The following is a 6,729-nucleotide window of genomic DNA, read 5'->3' as shown; positions in this document are numbered from 1 at the left end:
CTGGAGGCCCTGCATATAACTTTTAATTTCCAGGTAGGATACAGTATCTAGTTTATCTGGCACTTGCTGGGAGGTAGATCCCTTTTCCTTAAGGTACTTGCTAATGGAAAGAAAAACTGGTCATTCAAGTTACATGTGGGGCATGTGATTTGAGAATGGGCTGATAAGTAAATGGAACTGATAAATTAATTTTGCTTGCTTATTTGCTGCTTTCCCCTTTGCGCCAAGTACTGCTGGATGCAATAACAACGAAATGCCCATGGGAAATTTAAGAACTGTTTCAACTGTAGCCACTAATGTGATAATAAATGCACAGAACTTAGTCAAAAGCAAAATAAAGTAATCAAACCTAATGAAAGATTAATTGAATTGAAAATGCTTGTCCTGACAGGTTTTGGTTTACAGGCATATTTACGTCCAGAACTCAGCAGAGCTCCACGTGACGTGCTGGGCCAGTCCTACAGCCCATCTTTCTGCGGCAGATCTTTGATTAGCTGATCCTTTGAAAGCGTGCGCATAATCCATTTGCAAAGACAGTGCTGAGAAGGAGGACAGCTGGGGTCATTATTTGGGTAGGTGATAGTATTTTCCTTGTAAACCACAGATAAAGTGTTCCACATCTCTGTTTCGGATTGTGAAATAGACCAGGCTGTTCTGGAGCTAAGTTTTCCTCCACAGGAAGCCCATTGTTTGGAAAGCTGAGGGAGTACCGCACCCCTCTGCGCACACAGATGCAGCTCTCTGATAAGCCCTGGTTCTCCAACAGGCGTGAATACCTAGAAGTGATCTGATAATGCTGTTGTTATAGCTCTGATATTGAAAATCCTATAAGAAATGATAAAGGTGTTTACACGACTTTATTGGACTAGGTAACTTGATCTGAGTGAGGAAGCAAATTAACAAGTAGGAATTACAATGCCCAGTCAAACACAAAGGCAGGTCATCAATCTGGAATAAGTTACTGGAAGTGAGCAAGAATTGTAAATCCAAGGGCCAAGCTCTTCTTAAAGGAAAAGAGTGGCCTTTTGTACTTAGCCTACAAAAATACCGACAGTCTGGCAGCTTTGTATTTCCCTGTAGGTGAATACAAAATGCAAACTACCTAGAAGAAACATCATTGCGTAGATGAGCATTCAAAAATAAATGCCACTTTCCCCTTGCCTCTGTCAGCAGAAATGGGATCTAGGGAGTAAAGCTAGAAAATCTTCATGTAAAAATGTGCTGTTGATGAACAAGCGTATCTCCGCTGCTTCATGGAGGAAAATAGTGTCTAGAAGATAGAGTTAATACAGCTTTATGTACTTCAGAGATCATGTAGACACTAAACTCTTCTGAGTGTCGTGCATTTGGTTATTATAAAATAAAAGCTGAACAAGGATTCCTTCAAATATTGTAGCAATTCACATCTTAGTAATTCCACCTTTACATATTTAGGTCTTGTAATCACTGATCAGCTCTAGTAATGCTGCTTTTCCTGGTCCTTTACACTACAAAAATGAAGAGTTTGTCTGTAAGGATGTGTTAGCTTTTCATGAGTCAGAGATTCATGGAGACTACCCAAAACATGAGTGTGAAGACTTCTTTCTTCTAGTCTCCATAGACACCTAGACCAGCAACTCAGTTTCAGCCTAGGTCCTAGTGAAATAGTAGATCATATACAATATGTTCTGCATTTTTGGGAAATTTGGTTGGAAAGATAGTTGCAAAACTCTATTTTTGGTTGGGATAGAGTTAAGTTTCTTCATAGCTGCCTTACAGTGTTATGCTTTAGATTCGTGACGAAAACAGGGTTGATAACAGAGTGGTGTTTTAGTTGTTGCTGAGCAGTGCTTGCACAGCTCAGCTTCTTGTGCAGCCTTGCCAGCGAGCAGGCTGGGGGTGCACAGGGAGCTGGGAGGGGACACAATGGGGACAGCTGCCCCCAATTGACCGCAGGGGTATCCCAAACCATATGACCCCATGCTCATCAATAAAAGCTGGGGGGGAGTTTGCCAGGGCTGCTATTACTCGGAGGCTGGCTGGGCACCGGTCTGCTTGCTGGTGGTGAGCAGTTCCTTTTTGTTGCACTTGTTTTTTTTTGTTTTGTTTTGTTTTTTTCTTGGTTGAGTGTGGTTTTATTTATTTATTATTATTATATTTAATTGTATTTTTTTTCTTATTAAACTGTCTTTCTCTCAACCCAGGAATTTTCTAACTTTTGCTCTTCTGCTTCTCTTTTCCCATCCCGCTGGAAGTCAGCGAGCAAGCGGCTGTGTGGTGCTTAGCTGCCTACCAGGGCTAAACCACAACAAACGATTCGTTTATGTGTTGCTCCCGAGTATTCACTTTCTGTGAAAAAACTGATTTTAAAAATATATATGCTCCCCTTGCTCCTTATACAAATAGCTTGGCTGAATAAAAGTAGTTTTTTTAGAGTAAAAGCTGAAGTCACATTCTTTTCAGCAGAGTAATCCTGACAGATTTGAAATTCTTATTCCAAAGCTTAAGGCACTCCAAAAAAGAAAAAAAAAAAAAAGAAAAAAAAAGAGAGAGAAAAAGAATTTTAGAAAACTCAAAGCTTTGAAAATTATAGTCCAAATAGTTGACAATTTATGAAACCAAGTATTTCTGCTCTAAGCAGCTGAAGTGGGATCTTAAAGTGGGAAGTGTTGGGCAGACTTCGAGTGGCAGTGTTCACACTGCTGCCAGCCCAGCTTGGAGTGCAAGTAGCATGGTTGAGCTTTAATCTTGAAGCAGCTCTTACTGTGCATAAGATGATCCAAAACGCTCCCTAAGTATTTTGTATTTTAATTGCTCATCTGCATGGAACAACTGATTAAGTTCATATAGCTGTTATTTATAGCCCTATTCTAAAAAATGCACAAAGAGGAGCTCCTTTTGTCTTTGCATTTATAGTCCTGCCTCTCCAATATTATGAGCAGATAGTCTCTGTTCTGCTGGGACTCACAGGCTGCTGCTGTGATGGTGGATCTGTCCCTGGTTGATTCACTCAGAAAAGACACCACTCTACAGCCGTATTTCCACATAGCCACAGGCACCTTCGATCTTTATTGAGCATCCACAATGCGATTGTATCATTATGTGACTGGTGCAGCTCATTTTAATAGTGTTTGTACTTCTCTCCTTTTGACCTTTAAGTCTTGGCTTGCCATAAAACCAGTGTGTGGTCAGAAACAAAGCTGTATGCCATAGAACTTGTCGGAATTTGAAGTAAAGTATTGTAAAAGTGGAAGTGTCAAGAAAGATCAAGTTTACACTGATTTATATAAACAATTTATTCAAACGCTTTGGATACAGATAAACATTCCTTGTGCAATATTTGTTATGGTTTCACCTGCTTGAAGCTGGAAATTGGAAGTGTTTTGATAAATGGGATAGAAAAGTTTGTTGAGTTGATCTGCAGCTGAAAGTTCTTCTGTAAGTCATGCTAAAGTGCTTGTATCTTGCAACAGCAATACTTCTTTTTAATTCTAAACATATTTTTTTTCCACAGAGGAGGAAGCATTACCTTGTACTGCAGTTACTGTGACTGGCTATACCTGATGGCATTTCCTGGAAAATAAGAAATATGGATTTTGGTGATACACTTTCATTGATGTGGATGTAAGTCAGTGTTAAATTGTTTAAAAAAGCTTCTTATAACATTACTAACTCATGTTTTATTCAATTACTTGAAATTCTGTTTTATCTGAAACTGAGATTTCAACAAGTACAAGATCAAATTTTAAGTCTGTGGAGAAAGCAAGAAAACGTGAGGGCTAGAAAAAGATATTTGAGGGACCCTATAAAACATTCTTTATAATAATAATAATAAAAGATATACGTTTTTACATTAAACAGTCAACAGTATTCTTAGGCAATTTAAAGAAATCATGTATTTAACGTAGTCTGTTTCTGTAATCTCCTTGCTGATAGTGTTTTGATCTTCCCTTAAATCCTAGTGATACAAAACAGGATATCTTTGTGGGTGAAGTATTTGCAAGGTATATTGTAATAAATAAAAAGTGTACAGAAAGGCAAAGGTAACAGAAACAAACAAACAAACAACAAAACAAACAAACAAACAAAAAAAAACAGAATTGACATGTAATGAATATTCCCAAATCAATTCCAGAAATATTTTTTAAAAAGCTTTCTAGCACTGGTGATTCTTGCTTTCGAGCTTACTGCTAGCACTGTGATAGCTAACAAAGCTTCTAAAGATCTTGAGGCCATCATACAACTCAAAGGGATAAGGATTTAAAAGCTTAGGTATTTTTATAGGAGTTGGTGGTATCCACTTGAACTCCTTTACCACACCAGGCTCTGTAGGTAGTGAAGAGCTGGAGACAGCTAACACAGGGAAAGAAACATTTCACACAAGTAGTTAGTCTGTATCCTCTGAGCGTTGACTGGGGACTTCAGATTGTTTCTGTGTGTTTGGCGGGCAAAGTTAAACATCTTTACATTTAGTGTTAAGATGCTACTTAGTAACTTCTGAGACAGGTGGTGGGATGTCTCACTGAAGTGAAACTAGGGTCGCCCTGCTGAGCTTCCACCTGCTACCTAAATGCACTTTGTTGCCAAATGAAGGGAGGTGTTGCCTTGATGCCAACAGATTGTGAGACTGTATCAGTTAAAGGTAATGCATTAAGATTGTCAGGTTAAGAACTAGAAAATGTGCACCGGACAACAAAACCTAGAAGCCTCTGTCTTAAAACTGCAGAATTGGTTAACATTATTTGTTTCCTAATCATTTGCATGAAAAAGTGGCACAGGTTCTAGTGTAGCATATCCCTTCTCAGATACTTAAACTTTTCCTGAACTGGTAATTTGATTCTTAATTACAATTTCCCCATGTAGGGGAAATGTAGGAATATAGGAATATTAACATCAAGGCTCAAGGCAGCCTTTTTTTTTTTTTTTTTTTTTTTTTTTTTTTTTTTAATGTGGAGATCAGAGTATTAACTGTGGAGATGATCACAGAGCTGGTTGCATAAAGGGGCCAGTCTTGATGCTACTTGGAGATTTCACATGTGCATGTGCTGCAGCCTCCTTTATCTGTACAACTCAGTGTGAATTAGGCATGAGTTAGAGAGTTAGAAAAGAATGTAACATTTCTGGGGATGTTCAGGGAACATAAGTGATGAAAATGCAGGTGCTTTTAGACTTCAGAAACATATGTGGTTAGTCATTTATGATTTCGCTTTTGCCTAAATTTCACTTTAATCTTTGTTTGATTTCAAACTCATATTCTTGGCTTAGGCTTTTGCAGTCAGGAACTTGGACTAAAGCACTTGGTTTTATTTATTTATTCATTTATTTTTGCGTGAGGACAGCCTCACCATAAATGTCTCTCCAGATTTGGGTAGATTATATGATTTATAAAAATCTTGACCCTCCCCCACACAGCAGATTTTATTGGACTTGTTCCTGAATTTGGTAACAGATCAAATTTGTATTGTTGATGTCCCTCCTCCGGCTCCTTGTGATGGCTCGGCCACTGCTTATTGACTTTCACATATCAACAGCTTCATTAACCATTGGAACTATATCCTTGCCTAGTGGATGACATCTGATTTGCAGAAAGTTTCTTTTCAGTCTCATCTTCCAGATTGATATTTCTGTTCAGTTTACAGACCATTTCAGTTTCAGTTTACAGTATTGTTGTGCATGCTTTTGGCAGTTCTGGAAAGACACCACTGCTGTGTCATATAATTGACCCACCTCATTTATTTGGACCACCTTCTTCTGAAAAGAGTGAATGCACTCCTTGTGTGTACTTAGCTTATCTAACCACTGGTATTCGAATCATTAGCTTTGCCAGGACATGGATATAATTAGGGAATCCCAACTCTAGAAATGTTCCAGTACTATCTGGTGAATTGAACAATAGCCATGTAGCTCCACCAAGTCTGTGCAGAAATAGAAACCCTACCAGTATTACTAGAAATACTGTAAGCTCAAGTACCTGTAGCTTTTGCTGTAGATTTAAAAATCACAAATCCAACCATTACTGACATTCTCTTAAGGAAAAAATGTCATTTAATTCTCATTAAAATTTCCATTAAAAAATTATGCTCAGTGTAAAGGGTAGATATGAATAAGGACAGATTGTGTAATAAGGAAAGCTGTGACAAGTTTTTGTGCTTATGACACTGATTGACATCAGTCAAGTCACTTAAAAGAGTCTTCAGAAATGGATATTCGTTGTCTCTGGGGGCTATACGATTCTCAGAGAATTTGAAGAACTAGAGCTCAAATTTTTTGAATGTGCCCATCAACAACACCTTCAATTAACTTAATGAGGAGAAAATCTTTCTATGTTGAACCATTACTATGAAGACAATCAAGGGTATCAGAGTATCCCTAAACTAAGGCTCTGACCCTGTGCCACCTGATGAAGGAGCTGCTATTGGTGTCTCAGGTGAGATTCCACACTTAATGATTTTTTGTGGTGAAAAGAATCCAACTACTGGCCTTTTGGTCTGTTTGGGAAATGTACTGCTAAAAGTACATACCTGCTGCAGTTAGCGTTTGTAAAAAGTTAGCACTTTGTAAGAACATTTCCATCAGTTAGCTTTTCATCTCTCACCCCTCATTTCATTTCTCTCATTATGTCATGACTTAACACAGCTGAGGTCACCAATTCCATCACCTCAAAATAAAAACGAGGCTTATAGCAGTAGCTGCTAAAGCATGGTTAGAACTAGAATACAAATAAAAATAACTCCTGACTGCGCAAGTTAT

At 38.2% G+C, this 6,729-nt stretch overlaps 1 protein-coding gene across 3 annotated transcripts in view; it reads left to right on the top strand.

Annotated features, from left to right (window-relative positions):
• The first annotated feature begins 416 nt into the window (after positions 1-416).
• FUT8 (fucosyltransferase 8) overlaps positions 417-6,729 on the top strand; it is a 99,378-nt gene continuing 93,065 nt past the window's right edge. For 2 of the 3 annotated variants that reach the window (XM_072039063.1, XM_038179147.2), the window contains exons 1-2: positions 2,010-2,043; positions 3,494-3,603. The gene's annotated coding sequence lies outside the window, so the exon portion shown is untranslated. Of the gene's footprint in view, positions 573-2,009; positions 2,044-3,493; positions 3,604-6,729 lie in introns of those variants that run through there. The other variant, XM_005019242.6, reaches the window with a different exon arrangement.

The sequence above is a fragment of the Anas platyrhynchos genome, chromosome 5 (genome assembly GCF_047663525.1).
Source record: "Anas platyrhynchos isolate ZD024472 breed Pekin duck chromosome 5, IASCAAS_PekinDuck_T2T, whole genome shotgun sequence".
Lineage (NCBI taxonomy): Eukaryota > Metazoa > Chordata > Aves > Anseriformes > Anatidae > Anas > Anas platyrhynchos.
The sequence above is the reverse complement of the archived record's forward strand: the minus strand, read 5'-3'. Positions and strand labels throughout refer to the sequence as shown.